The following is a 17,554-nucleotide window of genomic DNA, read 5'->3' as shown; positions in this document are numbered from 1 at the left end:
GACAAAAAATTCCACGTGGCTCAATACCAGCCCACTTTGGATAAATCACCACAGTTTTGTTTCGTATAAATTACTTCTATTTTAAAGCCTAGGATTGTCCACATGTTTTTCTGTGCTGCTTAGTTCAAATTTATCCATCCCCCAGATCCTTGTGATCCCCTTTAAGGTACTTATAGAGCGCAAGAAGATCCCCCCTGTAGCCTTCTCATCTTCAAATACACACGCTTAAGCGCCTCATCCTGTCATCTTAGCAAAGGCCCTCCCTGCTTTTGGCCAGACTCGTATCTCTCTCAGAGATTTTCTCTAGAATGTGTATGTTGCTTATGGAGATAAGATGTGCCCAACTCCAGCTTATGCCCCAAAATGGCTATTTATAATGGCATGGTCATTATTTTATTTTATTTTTTTTAACGTTTGGAAGTCATCCTTTCCTAAGTTGTAGAAACATTGCCCTTCCCCTGGAAGAAGCGTGCTCCAAGCCTGGCTCTGGGGAGCACGGTGGGGGGAAGCTTTGCTCTTGTGGCCATCAGGGAGGGAGGAGAAATCATGCAAAAAGTGATGGCGGTGGTTCCGTCGTGACATGGCGATGAGAGCGATCCACTGACATAGCAACACGGGACATGAGATGAGTTACCATGTAGAACATACCTGCTGAGAGCAATGTAAATATCTGGCTAGGGCCAAAATATCTGGTTTGCAGTGAGGGTGGTGGAGAGAAGACACGCTTTTTGCAAAACTCTAGCAATAAGTGTTTTTCATGCTTTTTCTTTCAGCTTAGGTGCAAAAAATACCGGTATTGAAACATTTCCTTACAGTATTTGCGACCTGATGTCTGAATCACTTCACTGTTCCTGTCTGCCAGGAAGTGAAACTGGGACGCCCGTTTCCTTTGGGCAAGCCTGGGGAAAATGCATGGAGAAATACATGGCCGAACGGTGATGGAGGCTGTAAAGGTGTAATTTGTATTATTGCAGGCCAGAAAAGAAATGTTAGCCCAGCCTCATGCCGTTCATTAATGGCAGCATGGCATGAGGATCAGAGATTTATCTGGGGATTAAGGAGAAAGAGCAAAGGGACTAGAGGTAGGACTAGACAAACCTGTGCGGTCTGGTACAGAACTGTGGGGTTGAGCTGGATGTATGAAAGGGAGAGCTGTGTATTTTTATCAGTTGTGCCATTTTCAGTCATTGCAGTGCCATGACACTATTCCTCAGCATAACATTTCGTTTAAAATCACTTTTTTTTTTTAAAAAAAAGATATATCTTGAATTTTTTGTCCTTTGGTTCTTGAGCCTTTTTTAAAATATCTTTTTCCTTTGAGGGAGAGAAGAATTGGTGCTGTACAATATCTCATCTTCCTTTGATACCTCTCGTGTTGATCCTGCACTTACCTGGTGTTATAGCTAGATGTCAGCCTCAGATGTGAATCAGGGGCTTGTCAGTCAGAATCGGATTTATTTTTGTTCCTCATCTCCCAGTACCATGAGACTTCTGAGACAGCATGGTAACTCCTTCCCAAAAGCCCAGCCTAGAGGCTTAATTATTTAATTTAACGGAGCCATTAGTAAGGATTTGCTTTAAACAGACTTGGAGGAGTATCTGTGTTCATAGTAAAGTCTGCCTTTCTCTTGACTTTTCTTTGGAGTCCGGTGGACTTCTTATTTTGCAGGTGATGCCCCCTGCCCATAAAGCTCTGCTCACCCCTTTCTCCAAACTCCTTCTCTCAGTAACGTAGCCTTAACGGGTGCCAGAAGCTCTGGCAAGCTAATGCGGTGACACACTGAGGCCAGGACGGTTTCAGACCCGGGACAATGACAGCAGCGAGTGTGCTGGAAAACGGGTGATTCAGCTATTCCAGTAACTCGTCACAGTCACCCGACGGCCTCATAAAACAACAGGTCACGTTTTGGCGGATTTGGGGATGTACGGGCTAAGGGAGGGTTGTGACTCACGGGGTGACTTATCTGGGAGCAGCAGAGGGTCAGGGCTGGCTTGCAGCGGAACAGCGGAGGCTGTTCCAGTTCAGAGCAGCACCGATTTTTGCTTTGCCTGTCCGTGGCTTGCTGTGAACTGCAGCAACTCCAGGCCTGTTTTTGGGGGAGCCGGGGTCGTACGTGCGTTAGGGATGGGGCGCACGGGCACTTTATCAGTCTTCCCAGAGTGTCAGTCCCGCCTGTGAGTCAGCATTGTGAGATGGGGCGGACGCGCAGATTGTCATTAAATTTTCTTGTAAAAGACCTTGATAAGAAAATTGTAAATTATAGAACACAAGGATTGTATATCCATTATTAAAAGCAAGCAGGCAAGCGTAAAAGCCCTTGTCTTCGTCTGCAAAGCTTCGGAAATGACAGTTTAATGTCTGTGTTGCTGGGAGCTGAGTGAGTTGCGACAGGTATTTAAATGCAAGTGGTTACCTGAGGGCTTACTGAGCTCTGGTCCCTTTCTGTAAACAGTTCAATTTATCTGATTCATCTTTTAGCCCAATCTTCTCTTTCCAGGAAGGACCGAAATTAGAGAGAATTCTCTGCTGGAAGTCACTGTGTTTCTTCCCTCACTTCAGTAGGTTTAAAGCGAAAACAATTAGCTCTTCAATGCATGGATTTGCAGGGTAGATATGATGATGTACCCTAAAATTATTACTTTGGAAAGAAAATGTCCTGAACGATAGGTTCTCAAGTTTAACAGAACTGGGTTGAAGCTCTGTAGCTGCCTTTTCCCCTTCTCTGAATGACTGGAGTCCCCGGTGCCATCTTCCAAATCGTAAGCAAACAACAAAACGCAAATCTCAACACAAGAGCTTGTTGTCCAGTGAGCTGGAAACGTTAGCTCTTGGTTTGCCCGTGCCTTTGGTTGCACCGTTGCTTCTCTCGCTGCCGTTAATTACAGCTGCTTGGCTGCTCACAGCTGATTTCCATTCCTGCCTTTGTTGCCTGCCAAGCGCCGGGCGAGGAAAAGCAGGAGGTGTAGGCACAGAGCTGTCAGCAGAACAAACTCCAGGGCGGTATTTTGAATGCTCAGGTGACTCGCTGTAGGAACAGAAATATTTAATTATCATTATTTTTGTTTCAGGAGGGACAGTTCTCTTTCTTTTTTTTTTTTTTTTCCCCTCTGCCTTTTACAAGAAGGCGGGGAGTTGTACCCCGTGTCTGGGAGGCAAAGATTTGGGCTCTGTGGCTTGATTACTAATGTTCTAAAATAATTTTTGTTGGAAGGGACATTTGGAGGCCATCTGGGAGTGGGAGTGTGCGTGGGAGTGTGCCGCGGGGTGCCAGGGCCGTCCCCTGAAGGGTACAGCCTTCCCCCGCCGCTCTGCACAGGAGACGGGACGTGGGCATGCAATCTGCTCGTGGCATTGCCGCCGCCTGCCCTTTCACACCCCGACTTTGGGCTACTCGGTGCTGCTCAAGGCTGGCAGCAGCTAGACCTCCCCGGTGCCCGTAATTTAGGAATCTCAGCGGCAGTCATAGCAGTACGGAGAACGCAAGACTTCTGTCACCCCGCCGCGTGGTACTCGCTGTATCTCATGAAGGACACCTCTGAGAAGAACAATTACTTTGCAGATACTGAGTCATCCTTGTGCTTCCAGAGACGGAGCTAACAGAACTGATGGAAGCACAAAGGTCTTCATTTAGGTTTTCTGTACATCCTCATTGAAATCTGGGAGTTACTACCCCAGGATTTTGTCTCCTGTTACCTATATTTTAAAATACTTTATCCCAGGGGAAATGCATTATCCATAGCTCTTGAGAGTGCCCAGCCTCATTTTGCCTGGGAGGCAAGCTAGCAAGCCAACGTTTTCTGTTTTTCTTTAAGAATGTGGTAGGCCATAGTTTGCCCATCAATAGCTTTATGGCTAGCAGTCACATTTTGCAGTGTGTCCTTACCCATCTCTTGCATATTGTAGCAGCTACTTTAGACACAGCACCAGTTTTGGATCTTCTTTTATGGCTAAGACAACTACACGCAGTATAAATAAAAATAACTGCTGTGTTATCTGGGAAATAACAGTATCAAATATCCAAACCCAGAGTAATGTAAAAAATTGTTATTTCTCTCCTACTCAGTAACTGCTTGCTTACTGGAAGTAATGAACGCAGACAATTATTTTATAGAATGTTTAGGATTATTAATAATACATAATAGGGCCAGAGTTAACATTGACAAGTGACTATATTTAATTTCCATGGCAGTGCTTCAAACATCTAGCTTCGTGTTAAACCTTGCTACTGATTAACCGCAATGCCGTAGAGTTAAGCCAGGACAGTAAACAAGCTCTCCTGTTCCGCGTTGGTTCACGAATACCGGAGGGATGCTTGATGGTGTCTCTGGCAGCCCAAGGGAAGTCAGGTGAGGATGAGGGCAGCGCTCGGGTAACAGAAGCGGACGGGAAGTGCGCAGAATCGGAGGGCTGGCAATGTCACTCTTGCTTCTGAGTCACTAGCGAGCTAAAAATCTGGGCAGAGCGCGAGGGGGTGTATTGACAGGGTAAGCTAATTGCTGTCACAACAGTTGCCTCTAATCTTATTTTCATGTATTTATAGTGTGTAAGATAACATTTTCTCTCAAGTGTGCCCTCTTGCAAGCCCCTTGGCACAAAGGGACCATTTCCTATCAGCGTTTTATGAAGCAATACTCTGATTATTCAAAGGGGATCTTTATTGCTGCCTTGCCAGGTTTTGCTAAGTACGTCTTCAGGTTGAATTCAAGAGCTCTAACGGCCTTGATTACAGACTAATAACGAGCTTTGGTGCCATGCTCAAACCCTGAGTGGGAAGAATAGCGAGCGAAGAGGGAGCTGAAATACGGGACCATTGGGACGGTTTCCAGCTTCGACTTGTGATCTTTCTTTGTGCTCCCAGGCTTTACCCCGTCCATGACTCAATTACTTATTTTGTACAAGTATGAAAGATTGCTCTAATGTGGCTGGTTCTTTGTTTCCGAGGACTGTTTTCAGCCAGTGTCCTTAGCAATTGAATTTGCTTCCACATTGTTATATTCAGGGATGCCTTTGATTTGCCGTAATTATCTGCTCCTAGCGCAGCTCTGCCGCACAAAGGTTCGAGTGTGTGTGTGCCTGTACGTACACACGTGCTGGAAACTGCTGCCCTTTGTGCTCCCACTCCAGGTGGTAAAGCGTAAGAGGGAAAGGAGGATGAACGTTTGGTGGTTTCTGGATCAGAGGAACAGAACCAAGTTGTCAGAGTTGCAAACAGCACTGGAGTTCCCTCACTCTCCTGTTTATGGGGCAGGGAATCAAAATACTGAGCGGAAAGATAAATAGTACCTTCCTTTATTTCTTCCTTCCCTCAACAACGTTATTTGAAAACCCTTTCCACTTTCCCTGGGATTTGTTTGGGACTTGGTAGTGCCATAAACATGAAATCAAAAGAGATATTCACATCAAAAGAGAAAGCTGTTATTTTAGATTGCTTTATATATTTTTATATATAATCTATTTATTATCCTTTATTTATTTATTTCTACTCGTTATTAGCTTGCTTACACATCCCAAACCTTTTTTCCAATAGCTTTCTCTTTTCCATTTGTCAAACTTTGGCTCTCTATCCCCACTTCCACCTGCTTCCTGTTGTGATTTATACAGGTTGGGAAATAATTACAGCCGTTTTGTTTAACTGCCGCTGCATCCATGTGTATAAGTCCCTAGACAGGTCAAAGAACCCTCGTTTGTAGACTAGCCTCGAGAACTGATCTTAGCTGTACCCTGCAGGAAATATAAAATCAACTGTGGTGCTCTGGGATTTTTAGTTTTGTCTTGTTAAGGAGCCCAAAACATGACAAATTTAAACTTCTTTCTTTTCCTAATTCCGATTGAGGCTGGTAAAAACTGACACGTTTAATAGTGTCTGTTCTTTAGTAGGAGAATAGTTGCTGCCTTTGCCTTCCTTTTGGATTTGCCCACATATCGGTAAAGGCACCTCCACATCCGCTTTAGGTATGTTACACAAACATAGATCAGCACTAACTACAGCGCTGGAGATTACTTCCGCGTTTAAATGAAATCTCTGTCTGGTCACATCTCAATATCTGAGGGCCTCCTGTTAACATAGCTATCGCATTTCCTTGGACAGTGCGAAGACATTTTTATCTGGTTTTACAGTTCATAAAAAGAAAACAAAGAAATACATTTCCAAAGCAGCAACTAATTTTACTTGTTCCTATTTTGGGAAGCCCGATTTGAGGCGTTTGCCGAGCTGTCAGGCCAGCTTGCCTACGTTTGCAGGGGAGCTCAGCGGCGGCGCTGGGCGCTCGTCCCACGCTCTTGACTTCCCAGGTCACAACTCTCCTGCAATATAAAGTGCTTTTCCTTTTGCCTGAGCTGGTCAGATCTGTTTTGCTCTGTTCTCATTTTGAAGTTCAAGTTGAGTAAGCGTAGCTTGTGTCCTGGCTGTAGATCCTTAAAATGCTCCTTGAGCACTGCAGCCTGGCCAGTCCAAGGGCTGCCCTTGGAAAAGAGCACCTTGCTCACCTTGCAGCGCGGCTGGCGAAGCGCTGTACATGGCACGGAGCACGTCAGTGTCGTCAAGACCACCGCGATTAAATTGTTGTGGAGATAGGGAAAAGCCATCTGCTATTTGTTCCCCCCCTCCGCCGCCTGCTCGCTATTCAGAAAGCCGGTGCCAGACGTGGCTGCCAAGCCTGGCTGACGGGACGCCAGGCTGTCATGTGGAGCTGGCCTGGCTGCTGCCGAGACTGGGTCAGGGGTTTGGTGACCTGTTTGCAGGTGACATTGTACGTAGGTGTGGAAAAGGCTTGGCTGTCAGCTGATGGAGGGAAGTCATGGCGAAGGGGGTGACGGTTGCTGGAGCGCGCCTTTTACAGCTGTTGCCTTTGCGCTGCTGGGTGCTGATCCTAGCTGAGCTGATAATATGTTCTCGCTCTCTTCAGATATACGGCTGCGAGAGTTGGTCTTGTGCCTGCTCCTTCCCTGGAGAGAGAGAGGTGTGCGGGACTTAGCCCAGCATCGCTGTAAGGTGACGACCTTAGAGAAAGAGAGGCATGCGTGCGGGGCTTATCGTGGCATCGCTGTAAGATGATGGATGACCTTAGGGTTACTGCTGTGCCGCTGGCTGGATGATTTTCGGAGAGGTGTGCGTCCCATCTATGCTGCAAGGGTTGGGGCAGGCTGCGGGGGGTGTTTGTGGGGGGCACAGGGATGGGGCGCGTGGGCTGTGCGCAGTTCTGCTGACTTCCCAGGTGACAAAGAGTCGCTGTGATTCTTCTGTGCAAGTGTCTCGACTTCTTTGATCTACTCCCTAATATACATCGGGATACAGTATCAGATTCCTAAAACAAAACAAAAGTGTTAAAAGAATATTAGGATTGCTGAAATACCAAGGTTAAGGATCCAAAGTTTAGGAAATGCCAGAAGCAAGATGTCCTAGGTATCTGCTTTTTGCATTTGTGACATAAAGTCTTTTTGTCACGATGATACGGTTATCAAGGGCACGATCATATTCTGGTTTTCCTATGTTGGCCTTATATAGCAGTGAGTTAGGAAGCAGTTACTTAATGGTATATTTTATTTAAAAAGAACAGTATGTGAGACCCTAACCTTTATTTACTATACTTGACTAAATTCCTCTCTAAACACAAAATTCTTACTTTCCCCCCAGCCCCCATGGTTTTTCCTCTTGGGTTCTTCAAAGTGAATAGTGCTGATCAGTATAGTACCTAAACAGTGTATTGGCAGTAACGGACCTCCACACCATCTCTGGGTGAGATCTGGCGGATTATGGGGACAGCACAATCTCTGTTATGTAGGTAAGGGACTGAAACGCTGGAAAGTGAGAACGTGTGTTTTACTTTGTCCACAAAATACGTACCTGATTTTGAGGCACACACTGTGTAGTATTTTATAGATTCAGAGCTTCCATGTGCTCATGCTATTTCTTTTTTTACACCTGGGTGTTCATCCCAGTCCTGTTCCCATCGTTGGCTCCACTCTTTGGACCTTCCTCTTTGGAACCAGTTTCCATCTCTGCGTTCTTTCATAGTCCATGCTCTCAGCCCCGCTTCCAGGTTCTCTCCTTCAGCCTCGTTATGTTCCCCTCTCGTTAGATTCCTCCTTTTGCTCATTCTGCTGTGGTCCAACTCAGCTTTTGAGATAGACACGGGTAGCGTTGTCACTCGTATACTGGAAGGAGAGGAGGTTTTTTTATATATACAACTACCCCAAACACCAGTTGCAGAGAATTGTGTTTCTTCTAGTCCCTCTGGGCTGAGGACCCGGCACCTGCAACTTGTGGGCTCGGCTGATCTTAGCAGCTGAATTGAAATGTTCTTATGGAGCGTGTGTAAAATGAAATGACTTTTCCATTGGCTGCGTTGCGTGTGTTTCAGAGAAACCACGTTAAACTTATTTCTGGCACAAATGTCACTGTCTTGTCTAATTGCGAGTTCCTTGTTCAAAGCTCTGGAGTGCCAGAGCTTGTTAAAGCAAAGGTAACTGGTGCTTTTGTGTGTGGTTGAGTAACGATGTGTTGTGCTACCTCGGTTCTGGCATTTTGGCTAAAACATTCCAAAATTTTCAGCCTGAGGTGGGCTCTGACATTGTACTCTTCATCCCAGAGTATTAAAGCTTGACAAAACTGAGCTGGGAACGAGATGATAGAGTGGGAAATCTCAGTCGGCTTTACTAAAACGATGATCATGTTTATGAAAACGAGACCTGATATTTAATTATTCCTTAATGGGGTTTGAAGCTTCCTATGAGCAACAGGAGTGGCGTAGGCACCGCGCTGCCTATCCCAGCACTCCCAGAGTGTTTGAGCAGCGAGTGCTCGTGGTGGGGTTACAGCGATGAATTCTCATTGATCTTTGCTAATGCAAGGTTAAAGCTTTGGTATTTGCTAGTGCTCTAATTTTTATACGGTATGCTTATTACTCTTTTGAATTGGAAACGCTTGTTCAGCACAGTGTAAGAGAGATTGGAATTGGCTTCGTGATGCTGCATTGCAAATAGCGTCGAACCTTTTCCTGTTTATGTAGAAGCGTTGTTCTGGCTTTCTCAGGCCAAATTAGACATCACCACATTTTTATTCAGCTCACAATACGTGTGCACGCATGCATATGCATACATAGTTGTAATTTTTTGTTGTTGTGCTAGCAGGGATACTGTCCAGAATATTTTTTTTTTTCCTAACATCATGGTGGAAACGTGATGATGATTTTGGAAGCGGATGCAGCTGTCTGAAAATGAAAAAGACAAAATAGAAACACAAATATTTTGTGTCTGTGCAGAAGGACTAAAAGGTAATTAGCCAAGGATAAATAAATGAGTTTATTCTGAAAGACTCAAAATGGTGACCCAAAATTTTTTGCAAGGTTTTCTGTATGATGTTTCTATGTTCAAAGTTTCAGTCCAAGAATCCTCAGACGAAAGTGAAAACGGTTGGCAGGGGAGAGCAATGGGAAGTTATGCCTGAGAGAGGAAACCATCTCACTTGTAAAAGTGAACATTGCTATTTTAGCTTTTAATTCTAAGAATTAGCAGTAGCAGCTCATCCTCAGATTGCTCTGCTAACATTAGGTGGTCCAGAACTGCATGAGGTAACTTAACATGCCATTTTATCCTGAGTCTGTAATTGGAAAAAGACAGGAGCAGCTAACTGCTATTAACTGCACAAGCTATTTACAGCAAAGAAAATTTTGTTTTTCATTTATATACACATAGAACCGTGTTAGCGCTGCTGCAAAGTCATGCACTTCAAAGGTCTCGCTTTAATATCGTGTATCAAATACTAATTTCTGTTACCGAAAGTCTGTCTCAGCCTATAATTCCTGTGCATTTAGCCAGAGCATCTCTCTTGTTTCCCAGCCTGTTGTTAACATATTCCCCAGCGGCCGCCTTTCTCGTGTGCCCTTGTACGTTCTCCTCACCTCTCAAGTGGATGCGGCAGACTCCTTGGGTGTCACCTCTAGTATCTCACTGCATTTCTGGTGGCCACCAATCTGTGGAAGATGCTTCTATGTCTCCTGTCTGACGTTACGCCAGCTCCCTACCTGCGCGCTGCAGGTGAAGTCAGGACGCAGTAGGAGAATGCAGTAGTAGCAAAGGAACTTACTGAGATGTCCTGGTACTGCAGTTTACACATTCGTTATACCCTAGGGTGAAAAAAATGCATTGTGGTTTGCATTTTGTATTGAAATCGCTGTTAATGCAAGCTAGGTTAATGTAAATTGCAAATGTAAGCATCTGTTCACATAATTCAAAGTGATAACGCGTTTGTGTTTGTGAGAGATGTGGGAGAAGAACTGAAAGAAAAATCACACTTAAACATGTGCTACAGTTTTCTTCCTATAGTTTGATCTGCTGGTATCTTCTGCTGGACCTCCTGCCTAAGCATATTCTTGTGATGGACCAGATTATTTTTTATAGCTGATTTCCACTTTAGGTTCTTCCAATGGATTGTTATAATCATGATTATTTGATGTTTTATTTTACCTTTTATTCAGGAGTCATTGGGGTAATTCAGATTGGAAGGGCCCTCAGGAGGTCTCCGGTCTAACCTTCCGCCCAAAGCAGGGTCAGCTACAAGATCAGACCATGTTACTGAAGGCTTTATCCAGTTGGGTGTTGAAAAGGAGATGCAGAGCTGGTTATGACTAAAGTCAAGACTTGCCTCGGCTCTTCAGGAAGCCATAGGTGCAAAGCCCCAAGGAATAACTGAAGGTGGAACAGATGTTACACGTGTATTGAAACTTCATTGTGGATTGCTGTCTGAAAACGTTTATAATTTGCCAGTTATTTTCCAGATGATTTTTTTTAATGTGCTGAGGTAGCAGATGTGTGTGTTGTATTCAACTCTTTAAAGTCATTTTAGGAAGTTAAACAGATGGATGAGTTTTGAAATTCAGCAGCATCTCTTTCAACATCTGTAACGTCGTTGTTTCATGAGCCAACCGGGATAGAAGGGAACAGAGCATCTGATAAGTACTTTGCCTCTGACAAGCTGACCCGTTTGCCAACAGCCAATAATACACTAATGTTGTGACAGGAATGATTGACTACTGCTGCTTTTACAGTGGAATGATTTGAGGTGGGTTGTTGTTTTTTTTTTTAAATCTTGGTCTAGCTTGAATACAGGTTGTTTTACTGCAGGAACAAACAAAGCTGAAACAGAAGGTAATTGTGTCTCAGAACGCAGAAAATCATTCCATCAATTGAATTGCATCTATCTAAACAAATAAAAAGGTTTTATATTACAATGATCTGACCACTAGAATGACCAGAGGAAATATGAAATACAGAAAAATTATCTCTCAGGGCTATGCCTTCTGTTTGTTGCTTGTTTTCCAATGATAAACATCATCCAGATCTTCTTTGGGGGTGATACAGCACAGTCGGGCTGTGTGGTGTTTGACACCTTCCCAAAATATTCCAAACACTGAGAATGGCATTATTAAAAATCATACAATGGGCTGGGTAAGACAAATGCAATGCTGTCAGGTCTTTATACTGTAGCTTTAAACAGTGTGAGTTCAATACAGCAGCATGGGTAAAATTCAGGGTGGCAGGAAACCTTAGGGTGGAATAATGTCATGTCACTTTAAAAAAGTAAAATAGATTAAATGTTGAAATATCAAAGCTGTTTAAGGCAACAAACATGTCATTAATCATTACACTGGGAACCTCCTTTGTTTTGGTGTGAAACAAAATACTAGGACAACATTCAGCTATTTTTTTATGTCATTTTTGGGTGGTGTATATTACAAAAGCTTGAAAATATCAGTATTAAAACAGTAGGCAGGTTAGTTATCGGTTTGCTAATGGAAGAATGAGACAACAAAGGAAATATAGAGATATTTGAGAAGGGAAGCTCGATGCTGCCATGCATGAGGCTGCGTGGTGGCCCTGCAGCACTTTAGTTTTGCGTATTCTGTGTTAGATTAACAGAGAGATTAAAGAATAACTGTTTCCTGTACATTTCCTTGCAAAGACATCTTTGAAGCTTTCTGGTTTAAAACTGAACGTGACGTTTGGCAGCTGCAAGTAAACCTCTCCCTCGAATGTATACGTGATTTTTAAATATAAAATGAATCAGTACTCTCTGTTGGTTTTCCACAGTTTACGGGGTAACCCTCGTGAAATTGCCTTGTGATAGATCGTCACACTGGAGATGGAGGTGGCAGATTGAGGTTTTTTTGGACGTCGATTCTCATGAACGGTCACGGCTGTTGGGCTTAAGGTTGACTTGAGTTGTGTCTGTGTAAATCTGAAGAAGTTTCACTGAAATTTTTGACTTAAGAATTTCAGTAGGACCATGAGTGTACCCCAAGTTTTAGCTGCTAAGGATGTGCACTTATTTACCATAAACATCAAATCAGGACTAATCTTGTTTTAGATGAGCTGTGGAGGTAGGCAACATTGATACCAGGGCATTGTGCTATGCACTTTCTGTGTTTCCCTTTATATCATTGTGAACAATCCAGGGGGTTTTGGGGGTTGGGTTTTTGGGTTTTTTCCCCTTCTGGTAACACGTTCAGAAATAGCCGGTGTTTGTAACATTGCAATTAATCATCGTGACATGATATGGTGCATTGCAGGTGACCTCCAGTAGCGAACCTCTCTGGAATGGTTGCCCTGTGGGAATGCTCTTTTTTTGGCTTCTAGGGAAGAGCGGCTGCCTGCAGATTTTGGTCGTGAGGAGTCCTTGGCAGAGCCTGCAAGTGTGGGACGATATTTGTTGTTCTCTGATATCTAGTTGGCAGTTGGTGAGCACCACAAGCACTACTTCCATGGCTCTAGAACTTCACTGTGCATCACCAACTGAACTGGATGCGTGGGCTCAGTATACAAGAGGGTTTTTTAATACAGATTCGTTGGTAATGAATACTGATGGGAAGGGAGATAATGTGAGTATATGATAGGATTGGAATAGTTTATCTAAAGAAGATTTTGATAAACACTTCTAATTTGGAAGTCAGATTCTGATGTTGGCTATAGAGAAGCTACACTGATTTAGAGCAGGTGAAAATCTGACTCTCACCATTCAGTTTGAATAGTGATACTATGCTCTTTACAAAATAACGGAAGTTGCTTAATGATAATATGGCCAATTTGTGTTTGTTCAAAGCTGCTGATGTGGGAGACATGGATGGCAGCTGAGGCTGGGTTGGAATGATTAAGCAGATCCAGTTGAAAAAAAGGCTTTGAGATACAGCCTTTTCTTCCGATCGCTTCTCAGATGCTTTCTACGTTTAGGCTCTGACAACTCTTCCAGATGCTGGAGCAGATGCATTTGAAACACATGCCAGTAAGGGACAGCAAGGTTACAGAAGGTGACTACCTGAGGATATGAGATTGTTAGCTTCTAAGTAGTAGATTTTTCTTTTTCCTTGCCCCTTCTTGAGAAGGTAGGGAGAATAGCAGCACAGGGAAGAGAGCATTTTTTTAGGTCCTCTTCTTCATATTTCATCTTAACTCGATGGTTCTCAAAGTCAAGAGTAGTTTGTGGTATTTGGATCACCGTCACCTTCCTTCTGTGATATTCTTATTAGTCACAGATGTTTTCTGTGCTTTTCCAAATACACGAAGCCATAGGCAATGTCAAATCAGGCATCAAATAATATAGGAGCTAGTACTATTAACCTTGTGGAAACAAAGGACACGTGAATAGATTAAGAATACCCAGATGCACATCTCTGTTGGGAAGACGTGATTTGCAAGGATCTTTCTAAAATGGTATTGAAATATTTCTTCCAGGTGCTGTTAGTGGCATGGAAAGACAATGCCTCTTTTTATGGTCACAGACGTTAAGAGAGATGGAAGTCGAGGTGACCTATAGGTTGGCGTGACAAAGCTAGTCTGTTAGGATCGTAGAAATTATTTACACCTATATGTTTTACACAGTGGTCACTGCTGTGACTACAGTATAGACATACAATATGCTACTTATCTTACAACACTGCAGAAAGCATTAATTGAAATAAGCTCTTGCACTCCTCATCGCTCTCAGTCCTGTTCCTGATGAGTTTAAGGCTGAGGAATGAATTTTACATGCAAAGGCGGAGAGATGGACCTTTTGAAAGCCCATCACAGAACCCCTGTCAGTAAGTCCGTCTCCAGCCAGCTGAGCCCAATTTTTATTAGATTCTGAGAAACTGATATGGCTACAGATCCAAAAGCGACAGGAACATAATGAAATCACGGATGTGGATGTTGATCAAAATGCATTTGCTATGACAGTAGAAACTTCTGTAGCTTTTGAGTGAAGCACTACCAGAGTTAGACTTATGTAAAATGCATCGTGAAATAAAAAAATACGTCTGGAACGAGGTGGGAAAAGTATTTCAGTGCAGTCGTGATGCCAGCTCCTACTGTTCGTGCTCACATTACAAAACCATGAAGTGTTCTGGTACAGAAACAGGATTAAATGCGAGCATTGTTCAGAAGACACTTTTTTAAAATGGTGCTGGTTTGTGTCACCATGCAAAAGTGTCTGCCTGTGTTGCTAGTGTGGCTAGTGGAACTCCCTAGGTATCTTCTGAAAAAGAGTGTAAAGGGTGTTCTTGTCCAGGTGGAACTTAACTTGTGTATTTGTTAAAACACGACAGTGTTATAAAATTAGGCGGAATTAAACCCAGTGTGAATTAGAAACGTGTCAGGGGATTACAAAAGGGATTTTAGATCAGAATTAGCGTAATGCAGACAAGAGTTTTGTGAAAAGAACTGGGAACAGAACCAAGGTTTCCTCCTTTTCTCTCTGCTCTATATAAAGAACTCACATGTACAGATTATGATTGCTGTGGTAAGAGGATGCCAAATTATATAATGCTTCTACCCACATTCCTCTTTTCTAACCTCTACCGTTCCTCTTGGGGGAGCACAACAAAAAAATTTGGAGCTTGATCCCATTTACACCTTTATGGGTTCTGTCATAAAATGGTAATGTAAATCTGTAGACGGGATCAGGCTTTTATATATTCAATACTCTGATCGCGGACAAAAGATGGATGTGAATGTGCAAAATGTCTGCAGTACCAAAAATAGGTCCATATTTATTCCTGTCATAACTTTAGTTCAGTTGATGGAGTTGTGCCAAGGCTGAATGTGCCCACAGTCTATAGGGCAGCTGGCTGCCTGGCAGGAGTCAAGCTTGACGAGAACGCTTTTGTAAGAAGCATTAAACCTTCCCATATTGACAGTACGTGGTGACATTTTAGGAATATTCACCTAGGCTTGAAACGATTTTCTGGGAGATTTCAGATACATCCGTAATGCCTAACAGACAAGAATAGGATTGATCGAGGTCTTTTCAAGCCTTGAGTTTAGTTCCATCAGCAGTTCTGAATCACCAGACCAGTTAACGAGGTGTTCTAATTGATATATTAATTCTACATAGTTCTTCTGCTTACACTAATGTAATATTTGGCTTCATTGAGGATGGGTATTAACCACAAGTTGAAAGGAAGGTCTGATGCTCTGATCCTTTGCTACATTTCATAAAGCTTTTAATTTTACTTGCAATAGCCACATGCAATCCATATAGGCATTTTCTTTCTGCTTGGGTTTAGAGACCCTGTTCCGGTGTTAATTGATAGTGTGCGAGCAACGAAGGCAGCTTCAATAGTTTTACTGTTCCAGAAACGTTCATCTCATTCATAAAGATCATCTGTTCAAGAGCAGTCGACCCTGGCTTTTGTTCTGTTTACTGGCTTTGTTTTGGGCAATGTGCTGACTTGCCTACATGCTCTTCAACTAGAGAGTGTTCAAATAGTTTCCACTGATGTGTTACAGTCTCCGGTTCACGTGAGTCTGCTCACTAAAATTTTGAGAACATTTAGCCAGTTCTCCACACCAGAGTTTTGGCACTGGAGGAGATGCTACATGGTGCTAAGGAGCCACAGCCTGGATCTTGGGCGATGGCACCTGCTGAGCTTAAAATTCAGTCCTACAAGCCACGTCACTAGGAGTGTTTTGTTGGGGGGGCGTGGTGGTGGTGGTGGTGGTGGTTTTTCCTAACAGGGAAGTGCTTGTTAATGGCAGCTTTCCCTCCATGTTCCCCCATTTGGGGAGTGGCTGGATGCTGGCTGGACCACAGGCAGATAAGGGGGGGGATGTTGGGATTATTCAGGCAAAGATATTCGTTAAAGCTAAAGCTGCAAGGGAATGTTCCCCTAGCTAGTGGCTCATCCAGCATTTGTGGCAGGAAGGAATGAAGCTCTTGCTTTTTGTTTAGATAATTTGCCCGCTTTTTGTTATTACTTATCGCTTAGATGCAGAAATTTGGTTGATTCAAAACAGAGGAAGGGAAAACCAGTTGGGCTTTTCAAAGAAGACAAGGATGATAGGTCCCCAGATCCCATTGACTGTCCAAGAAAAGTAGTTTCTTTTAAAAATCCTAGCCTTAAAAACAGGTAACATCAACTATACATTTAAAAAACCCCATCAAACTAGTCACTTCCAAAGACAGACCAAAATTGACGTTGCCCATCTTTGCAATTATAGCCTGTAATGTGACGTGCTAACAATTTATGACCTCATGGCACGGCTGCACTCCTCCTGGATACAGTACATTGCATTTCAGTAGCATTATGCTGTAGTGTTTGGATATATAAAGCAACATATGCATAACACACAAAAAACCCAGGTAATGGATAAGTTTTCTCTTACAAAAGCTGTTTTTAACTGAGCCTGTAAGAGAAGCATTAATCCCAGGCCACTCTTCAAATGTGTTACCAGGAATTCACATTAAGCTTTGGTAAAGAAGGGGTCCACGTTATTGATTTGGCAAAATAACTGACAGGAGCACAGATTGGCTGTATTCAGAAGCCATCATCTTCACTTCAGTAGGCAGGACTGCACACCAAGAAATAAAGTATTTTCCTTTAGCTGTGCAATATTCAGTCCACCATCATCAAAGGATCCGATTCCATAATTGTTAAAGGAGCAATGAAAGGAATCCTTTTCTTTTACTGAAATTAACTTTGTTTTGGTATCCTGTAACCTAGCCGGTTTTCCAAGATGAAAACAAAACAAAAACTGGCAAGTTCTGTGCATCTGGGATTGGTGGCCTGAACCTCATAAAATGTGTAAGTGAAGAACAGAACATAAAGCTGTCAATTAGATCTTCTAATAGCTTTTAAACATTACTATATTTTATTACAGACCTAAAATTAGCCTTGTTTTCAGACTTGGAACTTGTTCAATTTTTTTCATACTTCAGCCCAACCTTCTTTTTAGCAGGCGAGGCTGAGTTTTCAGCACTGAACAATGGGAATGGTATCACAGCATTTTAGACTTTTCTGCTCCCATAACTACCGGTCCTTTCATATGGTAAATCTGACTTTCTTCACTGAGCTATAGTGCTTTGACATTTTCTATATAGCCGCGTGCATGGTGTTATGACAGGGGAGTGAACGTTAGAAGGTCCATCTCAGTGAGATGGATGAACAGAGATGTGCGGTTTTCAACCTAAGGTTAGTGAATAGAGGGACTAGAGTGAAAGGTGGGAGTAGTTACTTGTAAAACCATCATCATCATCAAAAAATCCCACATAGTACAGCTAATGTCTTCTGAAACTGTGTTCTG

General features: G+C 43.1%; 1 protein-coding gene across 3 annotated transcripts in view; it reads left to right on the top strand.

Moving 5' to 3' along the window:
* The window catches only part of NAV2 (neuron navigator 2), a 406,583-nt gene that overhangs the window by 161,916 nt on the left and 227,113 nt on the right, over positions 1–17,554 (top strand). The gene's annotated exons all lie outside the window — the stretch shown is intronic.

The sequence above is a fragment of the Balearica regulorum genome, chromosome 5, assembly GCF_011004875.1.
Source record: "Balearica regulorum gibbericeps isolate bBalReg1 chromosome 5, bBalReg1.pri, whole genome shotgun sequence".
Lineage (NCBI taxonomy): Eukaryota > Metazoa > Chordata > Aves > Gruiformes > Gruidae > Balearica > Balearica regulorum.
This window is presented reverse-complemented; position numbering and strand designations above follow the sequence as displayed.